The sequence below is a fragment of the Hemitrygon akajei genome, chromosome 12 (genome assembly GCF_048418815.1).
Source record: "Hemitrygon akajei chromosome 12, sHemAka1.3, whole genome shotgun sequence".
Classification (NCBI taxonomy): domain Eukaryota; kingdom Metazoa; phylum Chordata; class Chondrichthyes; order Myliobatiformes; family Dasyatidae; genus Hemitrygon; species Hemitrygon akajei.
The window spans coordinates 68,517,418-68,544,526 of record NC_133135.1 but is presented as its reverse complement, the minus strand read 5'-3'; the positions used below and the strand labels follow the sequence as shown (position 1 = coordinate 68,544,526).

The 27,109-nt window shown below is 41.2% G+C and overlaps 1 long non-coding RNA gene across 1 annotated transcript; it reads right to left on the bottom strand.

Annotated features, from left to right (window-relative positions):
* Window positions 1–1,094: 1,094 nt before the first annotated feature.
* On the bottom strand, window positions 1,095–26,753 carry LOC140736593 (uncharacterized). The gene is made up of 3 exons (XR_012100981.1): window positions 26,543–26,753; window positions 3,969–4,096; window positions 1,095–1,603 (listed from the first exon to the last, which is right to left on the bottom strand). It is a non-coding gene; the product is annotated as an uncharacterized lncRNA (long non-coding RNA).
* Between the last annotated feature and the right edge of the window lie 356 nt (window positions 26,754–27,109).

Below are 27,109 nucleotides of genomic sequence, written 5' to 3'. Positions count from 1 at the left end.
GAATCTATTGACCGTAGAGCATATTGAGCTGCCAGCAATTCAACTTAAATGGCTGACGGAGTCTGAATTGATGTGAGTGAAAAGGACCTTACGCGTTCAGTACATCCTGAAAAAGACGCAAACAAGTTGGGTGATAGACTGCATAAGAACAGCAGAGGGCGCACAAAGTTGCAACACGTCAGGAAAACACAAAATACTGGAGCAGTTCAGCGGGTCAGGCGGTATGGAAATACAAAGTCGACGTTTGGGGCCGAGACCCTTCATTAGGACAAGCTCACTGTGGCTTGAAATTCAACCAGTCACTAATGTTTGAATGAGACATGAGCGCTGCGCTCATATTACCCATTCGCCGATGCTTTGGCAATGTTAAGTAAAGAGAATGAGCCCCCAGGGCCATTTTTAGCTGCCACTGTTGTTAACTTGTTTTTCGGGCTCAATGCTTTGCTGGAAAAAGCAGCAGTCCTTCTGATGAAGATATTCCAAACGGGCAAGGTGATCTGTCCTGCTATTTGCACACTGAACACACCTGGACATCTTTTTAAATCACATTGCCTGCTACTTGTCAGCACTGGAGCAGTGTGGGTAGAGGTGTAGCTGGTTTGGGAGTGCAGGTCTTCCTGCCTGTGTATATTTCAACATGGTCTTCAGCAATTGCATGCTGGACTCTGCTGATATTGAGGACGGAGCCCTCTCTCCCTGTTTCGTGATTAACTGCTTGCTGGCAGATGTATTAGGAGAGCATACTTCAGCCTGGTCTGTGGTCCTGAGGTCACTTTGTCGGTTGCAGGCTGCCCTTGCTGCTTGCTAAGTTATTGTTTCGTTATACTGGTGCCTCACTGTTGGCATTGCCTAGTGCTGCCCTTGGCATGCCTTTCAACAGTGTACACCGCCTCAAGGTTGATCGGCTGGTTTGATGTTAATGGTGGAGTGAAGGATGTGAGGTTATAAGTTGTGGTGGAATGAATTTCTGCTGCTGATCTTCCAGAGTAACCTGCAATTGCCCAGTTTGCTCTATCGATTGTAGCTCTTTGCCCTGTAACTGTGAAGATGGGATTTTGTTTCCAGTAGGATTATGTGGTGGTTGCTTCCCCCAATATCACAGACAGATGAACATACCACAGGGACTGAAACAGACAGATAAATATACTACAGAGACTGATTGAAGAGAATGAGGTCAAATATGTTTATTCATCATGATTGCTGACAAACTCTCTTTCACAATCTAATCTGGCAATAATATCCTTTGGTACTTGGTCAGGTTGGTCACTGATATGATGGAGAGTAATGTCCCTCACCTAGATCATGTTCTGTCTCCTTGCTACTTTCAGTGCATCTTCCAGTCATTGATCAACATGGTGTTAACTTTCATCAATATTAATAGTAGACTCAATCGCTGTGTATGCCCGAAGAAAGCCAGGTTCTTTTCTTGAACTGCCACTTTGAACCTCTTATTGGAAATGGCACATTTTCATGTTGCTTGAGTTATTATTGCTGATCCACCCTGTGATGATTATTATCCGGTCAGACGGAGAGAGGATAGTGAATAGAAGTCTCACCTGGTGGGTCCCTGGTATCAGTGTCCTCAGGAGAAGAAAAGGAAGCCCTTAAGTGCAGAAAAAGGACACATTGTGATTTAGAAAAAATATGATGGTTCAATTCATTGTCAAAGCAGTCTTATTTGGAGAAAGATTCAAGTATTACTACTTAACACAAATCCGGCAACTGTATATTAGATTTGATTTGGAAGAGCAGTCTTCAAAGCCATGCTGTTCAATTATGGAATTATCATAATGTGAGGATGTCAAGACACTTGCCCCTCACAAGTACTTTGGCTTCAGACGTATTATCAGTCAGGAGTTCCTCTTATAGTACATTCAGTAAGAAAAGGTCAAGTTCACTGAAGGGCCTAATACTCGCATTATAACTAATGGATGCATTGTAATACAGACACAGCATAACGATCTCTTAACCTTCAAGTTACAGTCCGTGGATAAGACCCTTGTTGTCTGTCAATCACGTACTGAAATAGACTTACTTCCAACATCAGAGCTAGTAACATCAGCTTTTCAGCTAACAGGATCTGCTGTGGCTGGTTGTTCTTTGAGGCAATAACTGGAATTATTTCATCCAGATAAAACCCTTGTCAAACTTTGGTTCTGAATGCTGAGTGGTCCTGTTTTATTCTCATGATCTAAAACTGTTGCTTCATAAATACTTACTTCATTTGATATTGCTTTAGTCAAGTAGCAAGCAGACTGCTCTCACAAAAAGCAAGAAGCAATGTATTGCAGAGAGGGAATTTTTGCCTATTCTTTCAAGCAAGATATTAAAATGAACACGTGAATGTTGTAATTTTTCTTCTATTTCACATAGTTCTAGTTGACATAACTTGGGAAAATCAAACTGTGTGTTTTATTTCAGTGATCATGTTAGACTTTAGCAATGAATGCAGAGTGGTATGCCACAATGTTTTTTAGTAAGATAGTGGATGTTTTCATGGTTGTTATGTATCTCATACTGAACAGAATAGTGCTAAATGTTTGAACTCTTAACACCAGACAGGAAGAAGGGTGGTAGTGGTGACAGTTATAGGTGTTACTATGACTATATTTACATTAACCATGTCTTAAATGCTGATTTATCTGGATATTTTAAGTCATTGTCATAGGTGAGACTGCAGTCTTTTAGTAACAACACTTCCATTTGAAAGAGGTCACTACCACAGGAGATAGATAGCTTTAATTGGCTATATACAGTGCCTATACAAAGTACTCACAAGTCCCCTTGGAAGTTTTCATTTTTTATTGTTTTACAACATGGAAATACAACTAATTTAATTTGGCTTTTTTGATGACTCTGATCAACAAAAAAAGACTCTCTCCTGTCAAAGTGAAAACAGATCTCTACAAAGAGATCTAAATTAATTATAAACATAAAATACAAAACAATTATATACGTATTCACTCCTTCAAGTCATTATTTAATAAATGGTGTGTTTTTGATTATGTGTGGTGTTTGGCTTATGGTGTTTAGTCTGATGGCCAAAAAGCATAATTTTGGTTTCATCAGACCATAGAACGTTCTTCCAGCTGACATCAGAATCTCCCACATTCCTTCTGGCAAACTCTAACCAAGATTTCATGTGAGTTTTTTTAATAGTGGCTTTCTCTTTGCCATTTTCCCATAAAGCTGCAAAGTACCTGGGCAACAATCGTTGTATATGCAGTCCCTCCCAGCTCAGCCACTGAAGCTTGTACCTGCTCCAGAATTGTCATAGGTCTCTTGATGGTCTCCATCACTAGTCCCCTTCCTGCACAATCACTCAGTTTTTCAGGATGGCCTGCTCTAGGCAGATTTACAGCTATGCCATATTCTTTCCATTTCTTGATGATAACTATACTCAGTGACTTGGAAATTTTCTTGTCTCCATCTCCTGACTTGTGCTTTTCAATAATCTTTTTGTGGAGCTGCTTGGAGTGTTCTTCTGTCTTCATGGTGTAGTTTTTGCCAGGATACTGACTCACCAGCAGATGACCTTCCAGACACAGGTGCATCAATTGAAACAGCTTGACTGCACACAGGTCTCCAAAAACAGATCTCCATTTAACTAATTATATGACTTCTAAAACCAATTGGCTGCACCAATGATAATTTAGATCACTTTGTAGAGATCTGTTTTCACTTTGACATGAAAGAGCCTTTTTCTGTTGATCAGTGTCAAAACAAAACAAATTAAATCCACAGTTATTCTATGTTGTAAAACAATAAAACATGAAGGCTTCCAAGTGGGGTGAATACTTTTTATAGACACTGTATGTTTGAAACTTTATTGCTGGGAACTGACTGTGGTATTCACCTGGGTTACGATTTCTCAGATGGAATGGTATCTATGCATGCAGAAAACTGACTCTTGTAAATTCCTACGAAAAGCACAAACGGACCCTGATGATGAGTTTCAAATATCTCACCCTCCCATTGTCACGAGTTCCAGTTCCTCAGGCAGTCAATATCCAGCAATTCTGTGTTATGAGGCAGCCATTGAATATGGTAGTTCACCAGTGTCTTCTCAAAGGAAATTGGGAATGACCTTGGAAACCTGTAAATGTTAAACAATACCAGGATTGAGCGGAGAAGCAGACAGCATCTTTCACACTGTATGACAAGGATTACTGGAGCACGTAACAACATTAAGAGTCACTGACTTGAAACATCCTGCAAACATAAACCAGATCAGTTGGCCCAAGCTGTATCTGCCCGCCAAGCCAGCCTTCAATAGTCTCCTTTCATAGAATGAATCAAGTTGCATTTCTTTCAAAAGTCTGCTTGCACAGAGAGGATTAAGGTGTGATGGTTGGCAGCTGTACTACGCAGAAGTTGATGCATGGAAGGAAGTTGAACAGCAAGTGTTCAACATTAACAAGAGAATATCTGCAGTTGCTGGAAATCCAAGCAACACATACAAAATGCTGGATGAACTCAGCATGCTAGGCAGCATCTGTGGAAAGAACACAGATGACTTTTTGAGCTGAGACTGTACTCTTTTCCATAGATACTGGCTGGCCTGCAAGGTTCCTCCAGCATTTTGAGTGTTTTGCTAAGTGTTCAACATTTTTGGATCAAGTGGAATTATACAGCACACTCTTTTTTAACTGCCTTTTAGTTTAGGTCTGAGGAAGTGCAACATGTGCAAAACTAAGGATTAAATTTTTTTTAAACTGCGTGACCATAACTACTTACAAATTTTCCTTTCTGTGATTTCTGGCTCTATCAACAATTGAACTAGGTTTTGGACAGATTTTGATATTTAGATTGTATAGAATTGCATATCGCCTCATGGGAGGGATCCACTATTCAGATTTGAATAAACAAAACACATTTAAAAATCTCAAAGTACCAGCATCATCCTGGGGTAAAGCTGAAGTCAGCCAGGTACTTTCATACCAGGAAGTCCTGTGCTTGAGAGGAAAGTCCCGAGCCAATGATAGCGGGCGGGTCAGGAAAAAAGTTTCCTGAGATCCATGGAGACAGCCCGGCTAATTCATGAGAAATGATTGTAAAATAAACTGCCAGGCGACAGAGGGAGTTTAAAATAAAATAGACCCAAACACTGCAGTATGTCTCTGCCATCATCATGCATCTGCAATTCTCATCGAACAGAAAGAACTTTCCAATCCTACCCAACAGGTTTCTGCACCTGCTTTTGTGACCACTTTCGATTGCCTATTCCTGTCCTCTGACACTTCCCCCCCAATCAGTCTCTCTCTCTTCCACAGATCTCCCAATGTCCATCTATCCTTAATTCTCTCATTCTAGTCATGATGCTTCACACCCCTTTACTTCTGTCTTGAGTTCCAGCACATTATTTCCATAAGTGATACAAATGTGTAGCCACACCCTTCACCACCTCTCTTGGGCCCCAACTCATCAACCTGTTGACCTGGAATTAAATATCCATCTTAAACATGCAGCACTGAAAACACACAGCCAGTTATAGATAATCCGGGGAAAGAGAAAGAGACAATATTTTCTGTGTAAAATTCAACTCAATAGAATTAAGGAAAGATTTCTCCTTTCAAGATGCTGTTTCACCTGTTGAATGTTCCAAGCATTTTCTAAATATTTGTCCTAGTTTGAAACGTTATTTTACTTAGATAGCTCTGTGACATACCTTAGATTTATATATTGATCACCAAATAAAGGTGGATTATTGTTTATATAGTCCAAAGTGACTTTGAATATCATTTTGTCTCATAAAGAAATACAAATCAATTCACACAATGCAGATGAAATGACTAGTCACAGTTTTGGTCATTTGAAAGAGCTTGTATTGCAAACAGATCAAATCATTACACAATGTATCAAAGTGGTATAAAGTCTATTCGCACTATAGCATGTGGAAAAAGAAACTTATTTAGCTATGTATGTAGTACCATTTGCTCAGGGTGTTGGACAGCTGACTCTTGTGACCCTTCTACAAAACTACATGAAGCGTGAAGGTCTGCTGCTGATGGCTATCACCCAGCTAATCTAACCTTGACTTCCATGCGTTTTCTCTCAAGGCCTGTCAGTCAGCATCATGGATCTCTGGCTCCTAGACCCTGTATCTTTGATTCCCTGCTCTGGGACCTAGCTGTGGGCCAGACTGACACTAGAATCAGCCAGGCACGGCTCTGTGAACTTCATAGAGTTGCCTACCGGGTTTCAGCAGCTTCTTATACACGAAGACCTGGGACCATTTTGGTTGAGCCTTGGGCTGACACCTTTTCTGTCATTCCTTTTTCATAAATAGAATTTCTTCTCATTATTTTCCTGAATTTATGTCCATGTCAGACATTATTTACATGCTCAGGAATGTGCAAAACACCTGAGATCACATGCCAGTAGGCTGCTACCTCATTGTTATAAAACTATTGAGGGCTGGCTCATAAAAAGTGGATACTGACCTCACAATCTGCTTTATTATAAGACCATAAGACATCGGAGCAGAAATAGGCCATTTGGCCCAAGAAGTCTGCTCCATCATTCCATAAGGGCTGATTTGTTATCCTTGTCAACCCCATTCTCCTGCCTTCTCCCCGTAACCTTTTATGCTTTTACTAATCAGGAACATTTCAACCTCTGCAGTAAACATACAATAGACAATAGCTGCAGGAGTAGGCCATTTGGCCCTTCAAGCCAGCACTGTCATTCACTGTGATCATGTCTGATCATCCACAATCAGTACCCCGTTCCTGCCTTCTCCCCATATCCCTTGACTCCACTATCTTTAAGAGCTCTATCTAATTCTTTCATGAAAGCATCCAGAGGATTAGCCTCCACTGCCTTCTGAGGCAGAGCATTCCACAGATCCACAACTCTCTGGGTGAAAAAGTTTTTCCTCAACTCTGTTCTAAATGGCCTACCCCTTATTCTTAAACTGTGGCCTCTGGTTCTGGACTTCTCCAACATCGGGAACATGTTTCCTGCCTCTAGCATGTCCAATCCCTTAATAATCTTATATGTTTCAATCAGATCCCCTCTCATCCTTCTGAACTCCAGTGAATACAAACCCAGTCGCTCCAATCTTACAACATAAGACAGTCCCGCCATCCCGGGAATTAACCTCGTGAACCTACGCTGCAGTCCCTCAATAGCAAGAATGTCCTTCCTCAAATTTGGAGACCAAAACTGCACACAATATTCCAGGTGGGGTCTCACCAGGGCCCTGTACAACTGCAGAAGGACCTCTTTGCTCCTATACTCAACTCCCCTTGTTATGAAGGCCAACATGCCATTAGCTTTCTTCACTGCCTGCTGTACCTGCATGCTTACTTTCAGTGACTGATGAACAAGGACACCTAGATCTCATTGTACTTCCCCTTTTCCTAACTTGACACCATTCAGATAGTAATCTGCCTTCCTGTTCTTGACACCAAAGTGGATAACCTCACATTCATCCACATTAAACTGCATCTGCCATGCATCTGCCCATTCACCCAACCTGTCCAAGTTACCCTGCATTATCCGGACATCCTCCTTATATTTCACACTGCCACCCAGCTCTGTGTCATCGCAAATTTGCTAAAGTTATTTTTAATCCCTTCATCTAAATCATTAATGTACATTGTAAATAGCTGCGGTCCCAGCACCGAGCTTAGTGGTACCCCACTAGTCAATGCCCTGCCATTCTGAAAAAGACCCATTAATCCCTACTCATTGTTTCCTGTCTGCCAACCAATTTTCTATCCATGCCAGTACCCTACACCATTACCATGTGCTCTAATTTTGCCCACTAATCTCCTATGTGGGACCTTATCAAAGGCTTTCTGAAAGTCCAGTACACTACATCCACTGGCTCTCCCTTGTCCATTTTCATAGTTACATCCTCAAAAAATTTCCAGAAGATTAGTCATGCATGATTTCCCCTTCGTAAATCCATGCTGATTTGGACCGATCCTGTTACTGCTATCCAAATGTGCCGCTATTTCATCTTTTATAATTGTCTCCAGCATCTTCCTCACCACTGATGTCAGGCAATGACTTCTCTAGACATCTGTGGCAAGGAATTCCACAGATTCACCACCTTTTGGCTAAAGAAATTCCTCTTCATCTCTGTTCTAAAGGTACATCCTCGTATTCTGTGGCTGTGCCCTCTAGACCTAGACTCCCCCACTATACAATCATCCTCCCCCTGTCCACTCTATCTCAATCTTATACTTTATTGTCCTCCCACACTGCATCTTCTCTGTAGCTGTTGCACTTTATTTTTCGTTCTGCTACTATTTACCTTGTGCTACCTCGATGCACTGTGTAATTTTTGATCTGTGTGAACAGAATGCAAATCAAGCTTATCACTGTTCTCAGTACACGTGACAGTAATAAACCAATTCTATTTCCAATTTTTAAGAAGATTTTGTTTTTACCCTGTGCATCCACAGATCTTTAAACAGTTACCTTCCCAGATAATTTCTGACGATGTTAAACAGTGGGTCTTTAAATGTTATTGATCCATCGGACTAAATTACCATCCGGATCAAATGCCAATAGTACATCCCGTATGGATTGTAACTTGCCTTCCTTACAGTAGCATTTCTGTTAAACCATTCTGTCGGTTACTTCTATTTCTGGTCTAACAAGAGTACCCAATGCCTAATGGGATATTTCTTATTTGGACAAGAGCTACTGTGAGAAGAGCACATGAACTGTCCGAAGTCAGAGCACCATATTGGCTCATTGAAAAGTTAATAGAATGAAAGGCAGCAGCCCTAAACTGAACCCACACAAAGCACATGTTGACTACTAATCACTCAGAGGATTCAGACTTCACACAGAAAAGCAAAGGGACACAGGCAGGCTTCCCAATTAGCATGAGCCCGTTGTAAGCTAGGGTAGAAATAATTAGTAATAAAGATTTTTTCCCATTGTATGAGCACTGTTTGAGGGGGGTTATTTTTATTCAGTTGGACAAAAGCTATTGTCTGAATTCTCAGAATTTTCCATTTCTCACTGATAATCATTTGAGTGCTAGTTCACAGAGCCCTCTTAGAGTAATCACTCTCTCCCAACAGCACCTCAGCAGATAAGGCTAATCAGAGGACAGACTGGGATTGTTTAAGGCTGGGAATGTTAGGCTTGTGTGTCCCTTTGACTTTGAGCTCTGCTGGACTTTAGCATCACTTCTCTTTCTGCAAGATATGTTATTTTTCTTCATTCTCTATTTACAGACTATTTTCTCTTACCAGAAAAATACATCACAATTCCTGCAGGCCAGGGCTATTTTGTTTAACTTCATCCGTTGTTCAAATATTTTCCAAACCAGTTTAAAGCCTTTACTTTGGGCATCATAGAAAAACTTTAACTCTTAACCACAGTTATTACATTCTTGGAGAATATGGAAGGCAGTAGCCCAGAGCTACTTTGAGCAAATGAGGGGTAGGCTGATGCTTTGTGTGATGTTCACTTACAAGTCTGTGATTGTGAGGTAGTCCTTACCACTGGGGTCTCTGCCATATTTCCTGGACAGGGGAGCCTCCTTCTTTCATCTGAGCACAACTAAAAAGATCAGGAGTGGGCTATATAATGCCCTGTGTCTGCTTTCATATTCAATAAAAGCCCTGTTGATCTGGTCTTGATCTTGGTTCTGCATTCCTAACTGTTCTCCATAATCCTTGACTCCCTTGTTGACCAAAAATCAATCATAAATTTCAATCAGTTTGATTTTTCATCTCTCTGAGGTAGTGAATTCCAAATGAAAGTAATTGGAATACTACAGTTTATATTAGGCAGTGTCATGATTTAATAAAGAACATAGTCAATATCAGAAGCTAATATTGGGAAATGTTTTGTATCATGATCAGAAGAAATTTTTTCTGTTCTGATTAACATTAACAGAGCCTATAGATATTATTTCTATGTTAATTCTTCTATGCTCTTCAATGGGGCCCTGAGTAAGTCTCTTTCTTCTGACCCTTGCTCTGTCGTTAGTTATACACTTCCTACTGTGGGGTCAGTCCTGTAAAAATCAGTCTCAGTCATTCATAAGAGAGTAGGCAGCAGGTTTGATTGGCACCAGAATTAAACTCCACTGTGGCTTATAATAGTATTGGAATTCTGACAGTCTTGTGTTCAGGCACTTTCCTGTTATTAGTGAAAATAAGTGCCCTGAAGAACTCAGTATATCAGGCAGCCACTGAGGAGGGAAATGGACTTTTGGTGTTTCAGGTCAAGATCCTTCATCTGGTGCCTTCCTGTCATTGTTTCATTCAGGCTCCAAACCTGTATTTAGACCCATGTGTACTGAACTATATCAGTCCCACTGGCTGGGACACCAGTGTTGCCTGAATAACCCAACGGGAGGAATGGATAGACTTTGTTCTCTTTCCAAAACATACAAGAAGAATGCCCATTGCAGGATTAATGAATCATAGTTATACAAAGGCTGCAGTTTGCTTTTGTACAATAAACAGATTTCAGTTAGTTTTCTGAAAACAACATAAATAGTAACACGAATAGGTTATTTTGTGCCTCAAAACTGCTTGTTACTCAGTAGGATCATGGCTCAGCTATTAGCTCATTGCCATCTACATGCACCAATTCTGTCTTGCATACACTCTGTAACTCTACAACCCTCATGAGTAGCATTCCAAAGATTCTCCTCTATCGTCAGGGTGATAACATTTCTTTTTACCTCAGTCCTGAATGCTTAATTTACCAACTTCACTGTGAGACCATTGCATCTGTGTCTAAACAGCTCGGGGAAACATCAAAAGTCAAAGCTGAGTTTGTTGACATTTGCACAAGTACATATATCCACACAAGAAGTGAAAATCTTACTTGCAGCAGCATCATTGGGCACAGGAATCAAACGAACAGCATTCACCAGGAACACATTAAACACAACTTATACGCAATTTTCACAAGAAAACACAATTAGATAAAAAATATACAAAGTACACTTTAGTGCAAAGTGGTTATAGTGTTGCTAAACTGTAGTGCTTAGGGCATTGCCAATTGGTTCAAGAGCCAAATGGTTGTAGGCTGCTCTTCAGTATGGTGATGTGGGACTTCATGCTTCTGTACCTTCTGCGAGAAGATGGCAAGGCTTGGATGGTGGAGATCTTTGATGATAGATGTTGCTATCTTGAGGCAGCAGCTCCTGTAGATACTGTTGGTGGTGGAGAGGGATGTGCCCATGTTTCTGCAACTTCATAGATACCTGCACATTCAAACTTCTTTACCAGATCACACTGCCAAGGATTTGTACGTTTCAATGAAATAACCTCTCAGTTTGGAGAATATAGGCACAGGTATCAGGTCTTGAATTGATAAGCTATCTCCCCGACCTCAATACTGCCCCATCCTTGGGATTAATCTAGAGAACCCTTCTTGTACTCCTTTCATGTGTGCGTCTGTCCCTAGGCAGGGAGATCAGACATGATGTTCCAATGCAATTTCATCACAACTGTATATCATTACATTTTGAGTGGCCCATGCACTTCTCCGCTTCTAGTTATCAGATGTGGCAGAGAGGCTGGCTTGGAGAGGCTAATATGAGATGGAGTCAGTGCATTTATGTCAAGAACAGAATCACATTTGATGGGGTCTTTGAGGTGCTCCTTTTATTAGGTGATGGTCACGTCTCTGTCCCTAATGAAGTCCACAACCTTGACTTTCAGGAGGATGGGACCTTCGGTGTCGGGGTTGTAGATCAGTGCTGATGAACCTGTGCAAGTCATAGATGTCAATGTGTTGCTCAGCATTTACCTTCACAATCTCTTCTTTATGTCCTGGTTTCTCTGCTAGACATCTGCCTTCAGATGCTGCTTTTGGATTCTCCTTCAGATGAAATAGGGTTTTTGTAATGACAAAACAGTGTTCTAAGCATTTGATTAAGAAAAGGGCTCCACTGGAATTCACCTTCCCTTCTTTCCTGTCAAACACATCTTACCAGAGAGTGGTATCTTTTCCCAACCTAACCTTGAAGTTACCCAGGAGGATCAGTTTGTCATCTTTTGGGATAAGAACAGGAGCATTTTCAAATTCAGAACAGAACCACTTCTTGAAGAGCCTTTCAGATGCTCCCACTGTGGAGGCTATGTGTGTGAGCACATTCTAAGAGGGATGCATTCACTATTTTCACAAACTGAGTCAGTGGTTATTCTTGATCATGAGAATTCAAGTACGCTACATCAGCAACTTTCTTTTTATCTATTCTGCTGAATATGAGAATTTCACAAAAACTCAAATTTGTCAAGCATAATTGCTCCTCACAAATCTATATTGACTACTGGACATTATTATCATTTTCCAGTGCCCCCACTTCCATAATAATAGGTTCTACCATTTTTGCTATAGCAGACCAATAAGTTTATAATTCCCTGTTTTCTTTCTCACTTCTTAGAGACTTTCTATCCTTCAAATTGTGGGAGCTATTCCAGTATCTATAAGAGTTTTGAAAGCTGTTAGCTGTTACAATCTCTATCTCTTTCAAATTCTTTCAAGATCTTAGCATGAAGGTCATCAGGTTGTATTGGCTTTCAATCCTGCTAATATCCTTAAAGCTATTTTTAGCTAACATCATTTATTTCAGATCCTTATTTATTCTGTATTCTGTCTTCTTCTATGAAAGCAACTGCAATCTATTTCACTGCCATTTTTTACTTTTATCCCAATGTAATTCCTCTTGCTTCAGTCTATTAAGTTAATAACTTTAGCAGACATTTTCCTTTTTACTTAAATTGTACCACTCTGTTCTTATGCTCTTGTTAAACACTTTCATATTCTATTCTCCCTTTGCTTACCAGTTTCTTGGTGCATCTGATGTATCCAGGAAAAGCTCAAGGTTATTGATTTTTTTTCCTGACCACAATACAAACATTCTCCTTTATACTTTAACTTACAGGAGATGCCAGACCTGTCCCTATACTGTACCTCTTCTCTTATCACCATCTGGCTACATGAACAGACCTTCCAGGGGAGGAGATGTTCACATGCATCTTTCGCAACATTGGCTATTGCATTTGGTACTCTTGAATTGGTCTCCTCTACCTAAATGTAGACTAGGCGACTGTTTAGTTGAGCACCTGTGCTCTTCATAGTGGCCACCCTGAACTTCCAGTTGCATGACTTTTCAACTCCACTCCACAATACCACATTGATCTGTCTGTCTTTGGCCTTCCGCACTGTAGAACTGAGGCTAAACATACACTAGAGGAACAATACTTCATATCGCATCTGATAGTCCACAACACAATGGTATGAACATTGAATTTCCGGTTTCAGATAACCCATGTCCCCTCTGTTCCTTACTTTCTTCTTTAATCCACTTACGTTCTTTCACATATACACAATCTGTCATTACCCATTTCCAGAGATAGAATCAGAGTCAGGTTTATTATCACTGACATACAGTATGTTGTGAAATTTGTTGTTATGAAGCAGAAGCACAGTGCAAGACATAAAGATTAATGTTACAAAAAGAAATAAATAATGCAAAAGAGGGATAACAACGTAGCGTTCATGGACTGTTCAGAAATCTGGTAGTGGGAAAAAAGCTTTTCCGAAAAGGTCCAGTGTGGGTCTTCAAGCTCCTGTGTCTCCTCCCTGAAGGTAGGAATGTGAAGAGGACATATCCTAGATGGTGAGGGTGCTTAATGATGGATGTCTTCTTCAGTCACAGCTTCTTGAAGTTGTTTTTGATGATGGAGAGGGTTGAGCCTACAGATCTCTGCAGCATCTTTTGATCCTGCACATTAGAAGTTCCATACAAGGTGCTGATGGAGCTAGTCAGAATACTCTCCAACGTACATCAAGAAGATCGCAAGAGTCATTGGTGACATCAAGAAGCTATCAACCTCCACTATAAATATATACCCAATGACTTGGCCTCCACAGTAGTTTGTAGCAATGAATTTCACAGATTCACTACCCTCTGGCTAAAGAAATTCCTCCTTATCTCTGTTCTCAAGGATTATCATTATATTCTGAGGCTGTGCCCTCTGGTCCTCAATTCCTCCACTACAGGAAACATCCTCTCCACATTTACTCCATCTAGGCCTTTCAATACACGATAGGTTTCAATGAGAACCAATGCCTCCCGCCCCCCCCCCCCCACCATTTTGCTAACCTCCAGCGAGTACAGGCCTAGAGCCATCGAACCACCTCATACATTAATCCTTTCATTCTTAGGATTATTATTGTGAACCTCCTCTGTACTCTCTTCATTGCCAACTCATCCTTCTTTAAGCGGCCTAAAATGGCTCACAAAAATCCTAGTGTGGTCTGATCAATGCTTTATAAAGACTTAGCATTACATCTTTGTATTTATCTCTAGTCTGTCAAGATGAATACTAATATTACATTTGCCTGCCTTACCACTGACCTAACCTGCAAGTTAACCTTTAGGGAATCCTGCACAATGACCCCCAAGGCCCTATGCAACTCTGATTTCTGAATTTGCTCCCTATTTAGAAAATAGTCAGTGCCTTTATTCCTTCTATCAAAGTGCATCACCATACACTTCCCTACACTGGATTCCACCTGGTACTTCCATGTCCATTCTCATAACCTTTCTAAGTTCTTCTCAAGCTCCATGCTTCCTCAACAATACCTACTCCTCCATCATATCATCCGCAAACTTCTAATGAAGTAGAATTGCTGGCATCTAGCCATCACCTGCATACTTTATCCACCTGGACTCTAATCCCCTCATGTCTAGGTGTTGAAGCATGCTGGCCTGGATTGGTTCATTTTTGAGGAGATACTGACGTTCTTGAACATAGCACAATTATTTGCAACAGTCCTCACATTCTGCGATACAATGAGGCAGCTTTAATGGTCTTGGGAGACTGCCCTGTGGAATTCTTCATGATCGGACGGCTGACTTCCAACCACCACACCATTTCCTGGAGTGGGAGTTGTAACTCCAAATAGTGGAATAATTTCTTTGACCTGAAGTTCAGCAGGCAGCTTCACAACAATTTTACAAGTTCATTAATATCTCTGTATTTTGGTATGGCCCTGCTCTTAATTGAACATAGTCCATAATTTTGTCTTGGCTATAAACTTGAAATCATGCTTTGAATACATGAAGCAAAATTGTTTCCAGTAAGTATTAAATAATCAACGTTCCCATAGAGAATATTTGTTGAGCTTTGCTTCTTTTTTTGGTAGATTCAGTGATTACTTTATTTTTACACTCGGTTTACTGTTTACAAATATGAGATTCAATCAGATACGTTCTCTTTTATGTTACTTGCTTTGATCTTAGTCATGAACTTTGTGGGATACTCTTTTAAAAAAGCTTCCAATCCCTATTCATCAAGACAATGTACTTTTCTGTAGGAATGCATATAAATCATTTTCACAACCACCTGGTAATCTTACTGTCAAGAGCACAGCTGTTTGAAATTGGAAGGGATTTTCAGGGAATGTTTTCTGGCAGAATCTCAAGCGTGAGTGTCACCAGTTTAAAAATAAGGGAGCTTCCCATTCAAATCCTTTCTCTGAAAGGGTTGTGAATCTTTGGAAATCTCTTCTCCAAAGGGAGTAGAAGTAGGGTCTTTGAACATTTTAAAGACAGAAATAACGAGATACTTGATAAGTAAAGGGGTAGAAGGTTACTGAAAGTGAATGAAAAATGTAGAGTTCGGGTTACAATCAGATCAGTAATAATATCAAGCTCAAAGGTGCAAATAATCATCTCATATTCCTGATTCATTTGTAAATTGGTAAATTGGATTATTATTGTCACATGTACCAATCTACAGTGAAAAACGTGGTTTGAAGCCTGCCCGCACAGATCATTACAGGATAGCAATGCATTGGGGCAGTACAAGAATGACAGAATGCAGAATAAAGTGTTATAGTTACAGACAAAGTACAGTGCAGGTAGACAATAAGGTACAAGGTCATAGTGAGGTAGTGAGGTGATGAGTCTATTTTATCGCATTAGGAATATGATCAATAGTATTATAACAGCTGTCTTTAAGCCTGATGGCTCATGTTATCAGGCTTTTGTACCTTCTACCCGATGGAAGGAGGACAAAGTGAAAACATCTGGGGGTGTTTCTTTAATTATGCTGGCTGCTTTACTGAGGCAGCAAGAAGTACAGACAGAGTTCATGGAAGGTGGGACATTTCTGTGATGTACTGAGTTGTGTCCACACCCTCTTTCCAGAAGTCAATGACCAGATCTTTGGTTTTACTGACGTTGTGAAAGGTTGTTGTCATGACACCATGTGTCCTGGCTGTCTATCTCCCTCCTGTACTCCAACTCATCATTACTTGATATTTGGCGCATTACATTGGTATCATCTGGAAACTTGTAGATGGAGCAGAATCTGGCCACACAGTTCACAGTGTACAGGGAGTAGGGGACTGAAGAGGCAATTGTGTGGGGCACCAGTTTTGAGAATAATTGTGGTGGAGGTGTTATTGCCTATCCTTACTGTTTGCAATCTGATGGTCAGGAAGTCGAGGATTCAATTGCAAATGGAGATGTTGAGTCCTAGGTTTAGGAGTTTGGAGATGAATTTGCATGGAACTATAGTACTGAAAGTGGAATGGTAGTCAATAGACAGTATTCTAATGTAAGTGTCTTTACTGTCCAGATGCTCTGGAGATGAGTGTAGGGCCAGGGTAATGCTGTCCACCTATTTCTGCGGTAGACAAATTGTAGTGGCTTGAGGTTGTTTAAGAGTTTGGAGTTGTTGTGTGCTATGTTGATGCGGTCCATGATGGTGGATGTCAGAGCTTCTGGGCAACAGTCATTAAGGAACGTTGCCTTGTTTTTCTTAGGTTATCAATTTGAAAGTGGTCTTCTTTAAACAGGTGGGAATCTCAGATTTAGGCAGAGAGAGGTTAAAAATATCTGCAAATATGCCCTGCAAACTGGTCTGCAAAGGATCTGAGGACACCATCCAGACCAGATGCTTTCCATAGATTCACCCTCTGGAAGACTGATTTACTTTGACAATGGTAACTAAGGATTTGGGTGCACTGGAGGCTGATGGAGAGTGTGGTGAAATACCAGTTCCTGTTTATTTAAATTATGCAGGCAAAGTTCATTGGGCTGCGATACTGTGCTGTTGGCAATGCTTCCTGACTTTGTTTCATAGGCACGTAAGCCCAGCCATAACTGATGGCTGATCTGGGGCTCTATGTTAGACTGGTATTGTGTCTTGGCATCTCTGACAGCTATATGAGACTGTATCCCGATTTCTTGTATAGTTCAGGGTTTGGATCTACACAAGAAATCACATGTTTGTGTGACAGCCAACCTGGTTTGTTGTTGTTGGATGCACTCCACAAAAATTCCAATATTTTACAATAATTTTGTTGATCTTGTTCCTGACTCAGACACAGAGCACAATGAGTTCATATCTCTCTTTAAAGAAGTGAACTTTCAGATTGATTTACTGCAGTACTGAAAAGCATCTTATTCCTCAGATGAAGCAAAAAACTAAACCCCTGTTTAACCTCTCAGAGATGTGTAACTTATCCCATGTGATTTCCCAAAAGAAAAAGAGGCAATACTTCCATATTTTGCTGGTGATACAAGATGACCAGAGTTCTAAAAAAGTTTTAAAGGAGATGACAAGATCGGTGAGTGGGTAGAATCTTGACAGATGAAAGATAATGTGGAAAAATGTGAGGTCAGTGTTGTTTTGAAAAATACTGGGCTAGATCTTGTTGGCTAATGCCAGCAGTTTTGGCTTGAGTGATAACAGGCATGTACAGCCTAACGTGGATGTTTCTGGTTTACCAACACATTTGGAGTCCCACATCCACAGGCAGTGTTGCTCAACTTTCCTGGTACTGGGGCATTACCTTCTGGATTTGGTGTCAGGATCTGACACCCCACCAGTTTCAATGGTGATTGTAAGGTATTCAGTAGCAAAAGAACTTTAAAAATGTTGAACTATTTTTGGTTTGTTACATACCCCGTAACTGGGTCACTTACCAGCAAAGATAGAGAGGTCCGTTGAAGTCTGATGGTACTATTTTTAACAGTATTTATTGATAAAAATACACAAAAATAACATCGATGCAAACATACAGATAATATACGTCGTCCATACTAAATCTAAAAGCGCGGGTATAATAATAATCAATAAGAAATAGCTCTATCGTTGTCTAGGGGATAATGTATTGTCCGATGGAAATATAAAAGTCACTCAAGTTCATTCAAGCTGCAGGCTGCAGCCTTTGGTTGGAGTCAAGAGAGAGAGTTTAAACTTGCCCATTCCTTTTATGATGTCAATCCTTCGAGAGTGGTTGGGGCTGATTTCTCCTTTGTGTTAGCTAAAGCCATTCTTCCGTGGCAAGGCCCACCAATTCTGAGGAAAATGGAAAAGGACGCACGTGGACTTTCCACCGGCTTTCGCTATTTTGCTGTTACAGGATTTCTAGCGTTTCTTCTGGTGAGTCTGAAGGGGCCGTTCCCCAGACCCTCTTTTATCCCCACTCACAGGGTCTCAGATGTCAATCAGGGTGGAATGATGCCATCCCCCAACCAGCCCACGTTGCCTGAGGGCTTCCACGAAGCACCGTTCTCAATACACAATTCCGTCTCCAAGAGACAATGGCCGCTTCCCGTTGCTTTGTATCGCTGAGGGCCAGGACATTTCAAACCCCTTTGTGGATTCTGCATGTCTTTCTCTCATTTCCTGGGTCTCCTGACCCGAATCAATAGCGATCTTGTGATTCTCACAAAGGAGGGGGCTACTTTCAACCCTTCGGCCCCTCAGAGTTGGGGCGCAGGCATAACAGGTTAGTCATTGTTTTGAAGTGTTTCTCATTAACTTTCTTTTTAATATTCTTTTAAATTTTAAATTATTTTAAAGATTTTAAAATCATTTATTTCAGTTTTCATAGCTTTCCTTAATATTTTTGAATGCCATGGACATAACAAACTATAAAAAATTCCTTCCAGCTTTTACAACAGGGTTTTGCTGTGGTCAACAGAGAACGTAATGTTACGAACCCCGTAACTGGGTCACTTACCAGCAAAGATAGAGAGGTCCGTTGAAGTCTGATGACACTATTTTTAACAGTATTTATTAGTAAAAATACACAAAAATAATATCAATGCAAATATACAGATAATATATGTCGTCAATACTAACTCTAAAAGTGTGGGTATAATAATAATCAATAAGAAATATAATATAAAGTTCACTCAGTTCATGCAGGCTGCAGCCTTTGGGGACCGCTGGGTTGCAATGGTTGGAGAGAGAGAGAGGGATTTGGGAGAAAAACTTGCCGATTTTCCTTTTATGATTTCGATCCGTCAGAGTCTCGTTGGTGTGGCCGTTCACTTGTGGCCTCTCCTTTAGCTAAGTCGTTCTTCCGTGGTGAGCCCGCCAACCCAGGCAAGGGAGGATGCACACGGACCCCACCGACTTTTGCTATAAAACGCTGTCACTGGATTTCCAGCGTTTCTCCTGGTGCGTCTAAAGGGGTTGTTCCCCAGACCCCTCTTTTATCCTTACTCACGGGGTCTCAGATGTCAATCAGGTTGGGATGATGCAATCCCTCAACCAGCCCACTCTGGTCGTCCCCTGAGGGGCTTCAATGAATAGTACAGTACTCAATACACAATCCCGTCTCCAAGAGACAATAGCTGTTATCAATGGTTCCGTTTCGCTGAGGCCAGGACACATTCCAAACCTTGTGGATTCTGCGTGTCTCTCTCGCATTTCCTGGGTCCCAGACCCAAATTAATAGCGATCTTGCGATTCTCAAAAAGGAGGGGGCGACTTTGTTCCCTTCGGCCCCTCAGAGTTGCAGCACATTCGTAACAGTAACATAAGACACAGTAGATGGTGAATTGGTGATTGGACAGAACGCAGAGTGAGATCTGTCTCAAGTTAACAGGTTGTGACCTGTGAGATATCACTGGGATCAGTTTAGGTTAATCAATATCTACGTTCAGACCAGGTAAGCACAAGTGTGGGGAAATGGGAACTGATCCAACATGAGGAGCTGGCCGACAAGATCTTGTCCTTAAATTCTTCTACCATTTGGTCTTTCAGAAACAGTGAAAATACATACCCCAATAACCCATAACACAGGTATGAAGACCCCTCTTACGTTACAGATGTCCTTCATGTATTGACCATTTAGACACTTTTCTCATCATCATCCTCACTTTCTAACTGCCTTCAATCACTTCTCAAAGATTCTTAGATATTCTTAGAATACAAGAATTGTTTTCAGAACACAATATTCATTTATTATTTAGTTTATTTATTTCTTTAGTGATACAGTGCAGAATAAGCCCTACCTGCCCTTCAAGCAACCCCGATTTAACACTAGCCTAACCACGGGACAATTTACAAAGACCAATTAACCTACTAACCGGTACGTCTTTCGACTGTAGGAGGGAAATGGAGGGCTTGTGTATTCTTAGAGATCCAGCACAGTAACAGGCTCTTCTGGCCCAACAAGCACATATTGCCCAATTACACCCGTGTGATAGATTACCCTACGAACCCATACATCTCTGAAATGCGTGAGGAAACTGAAACACCCAGAGGAAAGTCTCACAGTCACGGGGATAATGTACAAACTTTTCTTACAGACGGCGGCAGGAATTGAACCAGGTCACAGATGCTGTAAAGCCACTATGCTACTGTGTTGTCCCTATTCAACTCCAGCTGAATAGAAGATGAGTTTTAACAAAATAGGCTAATCTGTGTATTACAAATAGTCCCGGATTGTGCTGGCGTGGGCATAAGGGTGTCCCAAAAACAAGTGAAAGTTGAGCAATAAATTATGACTTCACAATGAGCTTTCAGATCCAAGGAGTTGCCATGCTTGCCGAAAGCACTTGTTCAATGCATTTACTTTGTAGCCTTGCCAATTCTGCTTAGCAAGATACCTGGGAAAGCTTATAAAGTATTTGTTAATGAGCACTGAACCCCTTTAGGAATTATATCAATGCTTAGTGTAAATTTCCTGTCAGAACAATTAGCACTGCCTAATGGTTCCTGCGCTGCAAGATTAACTCTTCGAGGATTTGTTGTGTTTGCAGATGTCCAACATTAAAACTAATCTCTGATAAGTAAATATCTCAGTTTAAGGACATTTTGTATGTGAGAAGGGGGCAGGGTTGGAAGTTTTAATTCCATTGTTGTTTTTTTCTGCAAGGGTGGGGGTGTTGGGGGTTTGCAAATGTTGTTTCTTTTTTGTGTTGGGGGGTGAGTTGATGTCCTTTCTTTCAACAAGCCCTCAAGGTCTCTCTGCATTTCATGGCTATCTGGAGAAGGCAAATATTGGGTTGTGTTGTACATGGCTGATAATAAAATGAACCTTTGAACTACGCTTGTTTGCTAATCTTTGTTGTTTCTTGATAACAGACTAATTTTTGCATTACATATAATTATGGTGATATCATTGGGGCTCCAAATCAAAACTGACTGATTTAGTATAACAGAATGATTACATAGAAACTTCAGAAATCATAGGGAACAAAAGAAGGTCATTTAGCACATTGGCCATTGGCCTGTTCTCCAAATCCTTGCAAAGGTTGTTCCACACTATATTGAAAGCCATAAGGAACCTTTCTCCAACACAGCTACATTGGAAGTTTTTCTTCATGTCACATTTATTTCAATTCCCCTTAATTTTACAGCTGAGACTTCCAGTTCTTCACCCTTCCAACAAAGGGAACACCCTGCCATTATATACCTTGACAAAAGCTATCAATATTTTATATTCTTATTTGAAACCTGTTCTCAGCTCTTCTCTGAGGAAAATAGTTCTGTCCACTCTAATCTGTTCTTGTGAATGTAGTCCCCAATAAAGGAACCATTCACAAAAATATTTTCTGGATGATAGAAAATGCATTCTTCCTCTAAGGTGGCAGCCAGAAATGAACATAAAATTCCATTGGAAGCTGGTCCAGGGATTTATAATAACTCAGTATAACTTCTTTGTTTTTACATTATTTGTACTCAAAAAATTATCTACTTTATTATCACTTTCTCAATCCACTTGCCATGTTCAGTGATTTGTGCACACAAAGCCCCGGATCTCTCTGCTCCTGCACCTCAATTAGAAAAATATCCTCTGTTTTCTACTGTCTCTCGTCATTCTGCCTACCAAGATGCATCTCCTCATGTTTGGGTTAGAAGCTGACCTCTACAACTGTCAGTTGATTGAAAAAGCTGCAAATCAAACACCTATTGGAACAAATGATCCACCTAAGCCAAACACTCTAATTCCTACCTTGAGCATTTTCCCCCAAATAAATGCAGCAGCAAGATGGTCTGGAATATTCTTCTGTGGGATCAAAATCAAAATACTGCGAATCTTGGAAAGCTGAAATAAAATTAAATATGCTGAAAATATTCAACAGCCCGACAGTTTCTGCGGAGGGAGAAATCTGATTATTTTTCAGATCAATGACCATTTATCTCACCTGGAATGTTTTTCCCACTGTTTTCCCACAGGTGATTTCTGACCTACTGAACTTTGAGTATTTTCAGTTTTATTTCTATGAATAATGCTTTAATCTTTTTATAAACCATTGTGGTAAATTCCCTTGGAGGTTCTTCTGCCATTTCTTTGCCCATTCTGCTAATCTGTCTAAGTTTTTCTGTAGCCTCTCTACTTCCTCAAAACTACCTCTCCCTCCACCTATCTTCATTTCATCTGCAAACTTTGCAACAAAGCCATCAATTCCATCATCCAAATCATTGTAAAAAGAATCAGTCCCAACACAGACCCCTGTGGAACACCACTAGTCACTGGCACCCAGCCAGATAAGGCTCCCTGTATTCCCACTCTTTGCCTCCTGCCAGTCAGCCACTGCTTTACCCATGCTAGAATCTTTCTCATACTACCAAGGGTTCATAGCTTGTTAAGCAGCCTCATTTGTGGCACCATGTTAAAGGTCTTCTGAAAATCCAGGTACACTATATCAACCAATTCTCCTTTGTCTATCCTGCTTGTTATTTCTTCAAATAATTCCAACAGGTTTGTCAGGCAAGGTTTTCCCATGCTGACTACAGCCTATTTTATCATGTCCTTCAACTACCTTGAGACCTCATTTAATAATTGACTCCAACATCTTCCCAACTACTTATGTCAGACTAACTGGCCTATAGTTTCACTTTATGTATCTGAAGAAACCTTTGGTATCCTCTTTAATATTATTGGCTAGCTTACTTTTGTATTCCATCTTCACCTTCTTATTGACTTTTTTGTTGCCTTCATTTGGTTTTTAAAAGCTTCGCAATCCTCTAACTTCCCACTAATTTTTGCTCTATTATATGTGCTCTCTTTGGCTTTCATGTTGGCTTTGACTTCTGTTGTCAGTCACGGTTGTGTCACCTTGCCATTAGAATACTTCTTCCCCTTTGGGATGCATATATCCGGTGCCTTCCAAATATTACGATCACTTTCTCCTAAGGATTCTTTTACCTTAAGCTCTCTAATCAATTCTGATTCATTGCACTGCACCCAATCCAGAATAGCTGGTCCCCTATTGGGCTCAACCATGAGCTTGTCTAAAAACCCATTTTGTAGGCATTCTAGAAATACCCCCTCTTGGAATCCAGCATCAATGTGATTTTTCCAATCTACCTGCATATTGAAATCCCCTATGACTATTGTAACATAGCTGTTTTGGCATGCATTTTCTATCTCCTGTTGTAATTTGTAGACCACATCCTTACTACTGTTTGGGGGGGGGGGGGTCTGTGTACAATTCCCATCAGGGTCTTTTTATCCTTGCAGTCCCCTAACTCTATCCACAATGATTCAACACCTTCCAACCCTGTGTCACCTCTTTCTAATGATGTGACTTTATTTTTTACCAACAGAGCAATGCCGCCCCTTTGCCTTCCTTTCAACACAATGTGTATCCTTGGACATTAGGCTCCCACCTATAATCTTCTTTCAGCCATGATTCAGTGATTCCTAAAAACATCATATATGCTAATCTGTAACTGTGCTACAAGTTCATTTACTTTATTCTGAATACTGCGTGCATTCAAATCCAACACCTTCAGTCCTGCATTCACCCTTTTTGATCTTGTTTGCCTTTTATGTTGCAACTCATCTTACTGACTGCAATTTTGCCCCATCAATAGCTGCTCCTACTACACATTACCTCTGTTAGTAAACCATCTACCTCATCTTCAGCACTATCACTCTGGTTCCCATCTCCCTGCCAGATTAGTTTAAACCATCCCGAACAACTCTAGCCAAACTGCCTGCAAGGATATTGGACCCCCTTTGGTTCAAGTGTAATACACCTCTTTTGTACAGGTTGTACCATCCCCATAAGCGATCCCAGTGATCTGTAAATCTGCACCCCTGCTCCTGCACCAATTCCTCAGCCACACATTCACCTGCCATTCATCATATTCCTACCCTGTCTGGCACGTGGCACAGGCAGCAATCCAGAGATTACTACCCTGAATGTCATGTTTCTCAGCTTTCTACCTAGCTCCCTAAAATCTCTCTTCAAGGACTCCTCGCCTTGCCTACCTTTGTCAGTGGTGCCACGGGCCCTCGAGAATGCCATGGACCCAATTCGAGACATCCCTGATCCTGGCACCAGGGAGGCAACATACCATCCGGGTGTCTCTACCATGCCGGCAGAACCTTGTCTCTGTTCCTTTCACCGGAGAATCTCCTATCAACACCACAGTCCTCATCATCTCTCTGCTCTTTTGAGCCACAGCACCAGACTCAGTGTCACAGACCCAGCCACTGTGGCTCCCCCCGGTAGGTTGTTTCCCCTCAAAAGTATCAAAAGTCATATGCTTCTTATTGAGGGGAGTGGTCACAATGTACTTTGCACAGGCTGTGCATTTGCCCTCCTTCTCCTGATAGTCCCCCAGTTACCTGACTCCTGCAACCTAGGGATGACTACCCCCCTGTAGCTCTTGTCTATCACCTCCTCAGTCTCCTGTTCGAGTCGAAGGTCGTCAGGTTGCAGCTCCAGTTCCTTAACACATTCTGTCAGGAGCTGCAGCTCGGTTCACCTGGTGCAGGTGTTTATCTGTGAGACTGGAGGTCTCCCAGACTCCCCACATCCCACACACACTACAAAGCAGTGCCCCTGGAGCCATTCTCACTGAACTATCGTGCTCTAACAAATAAGAACAGAAAGAGAGAAACCTAGCAAAATACTTAACCCTGCCCAAGCCTGATCTCCTGTGAGCCTGATGAGCTAAAGCCACTCTCACCACTGGCACTTTCAGAAGAATGGCTGACTGCCTGCACCTGTGTTATTTTTACTGGCCCTTTCCAATGAATCCCTCTTACTGACTGGTCACTCCTCAGCTTGGAGAAACTGCCCTGAATCGCGATCGCCATCCTGATTGAAAGCTAGCTCTTTTTACTCCCTCCCTGACATCAATTGTCTAACTCAGAGAAAATTGCCATGAAGGAGTAAGTGAATCTTTATGGGATGTTAACTATGACAACCCATGTACAGAGGGGTTGGGAGAAAATGTATTGTACAACTATTGAACGTGTTGCTGGAGCTAAAGATCAAAGTAGAGATCTCAGCCAGGTTTAATTAAATCCGAGAGGTGAAACATGAATCACTTCCATCCATCCATACGTATATTCTTAAAATAAGATAAAGCAACCGGGCAAGAGCAGCATTATGGACATACTAGTGCTGAAAAAATTTTTTTAAAAATCTGATGCTGAAAATCTAAAATCAAAGTAGAAAATAGTGGAAGCTCCAAAAAATATAAAACACAATGTACACGTAACTGTTATATACAGACTGACTGTATATAGTTTGTTAATTAGTTTGATTAATTGTTCGTAAAGCAGAGGTTAAGTCAAATCGAGGATACCCTGTGATTTCCCAGTGGCATCTGCAATACAATCAGCTGCATCAAATGGTTGATAACCAGTTTCAGTTACTTACTCCATTTGCTCCCCAACAGAGAGCAAAGCTTGGGTCCACTAACGGTAGGTATATCTATGTTGTAAATTCATTGAATGTAACTATCATAGAACATAGAACGTGGATTAGTCCAGCACAGGAACAGTCCTTTCAAAAGTTTCAAAGGTACATTTAATGTCAGAGAAATCCATACAATGCTTTTTCTTCGCAACCATCCATGAAAACAAAGGAGGGCCCCAAAGAATGAACGACGGTTAAATGTAAGAATCCCAAAGCCCCCCCAGCACCCCTCCCCTCCCATGCACAAGCAGCAGCAAAGCAATGATCCCTCCTCCCCCATCAGCAAAAAAAGCATCTGCACCCCCCACCAGGCACTCAGGCGTGCAGGAAAGCATCGATAAAGACACAGACTGGCAGAACCCCAAAGACTACTTGTTCACCCGGTATTCGACGTACCACAGGCTCTCTCCCTCTAATAAGGGAGAAAAATGTGTCTCCGTTTCACAGGGAGACGGGAGACATAACAAACAACTCGCTGGCTTACAATGTTAAAAGTCTGTTGCGTCACTTTTTCCGAGCTCTGTGCCCAAAGAACTCGGGTCTCTGTGCACACAGCCCGCTAGCTGCTTTTGATCTTCCGTGTACTCCCACCACACACCAGATTCCTGCGGAGGCACCTACCTCGAGTCTATCCACCTCCAGAGCCACAAAATCCTGTAACTCCGAACGTGTGCTGGTCTTCCAGGCCGCATCCTTGGTATATCGAACAGCAGCCAGTCGTGAGACCCTGAGAGGGGATCCTACTCCCACAAAGAACCAAAGTCAGCATGTAACTCCAGGTCAGGGTCTTCAAAAGAACCTTGAAATGAAAAAAATAGAGATATTAAAGACAGAAATAGAGCTGTTTCCGAATCTGCAAGCAAAGGAGTCACCGTTAGGTGCCCTCGTCTCCTAAGCCTTTCAACCCACAATGTTGTGCCAAACCACTAAATTAGTAATCAAATGGTTAACTAATTTCTTCTCCCTACATAATGTCCATTTCCGTTCATTTTCATTTTCCTTACATTCATGTGCAAATCTAAACATCTTTTAAAAGTTCCTAATAGATCTGCCTCTACCACTAATCCAGGCAACGCCTTCCTTCACCTTAAATGCTGCCCTCTGGTATGAGACATTTCAACCCTTGGAAAAAGATAGTGTCTATCTACACTATCTATGCATCTCATAGTCCTATAAACCTCTGTCAGA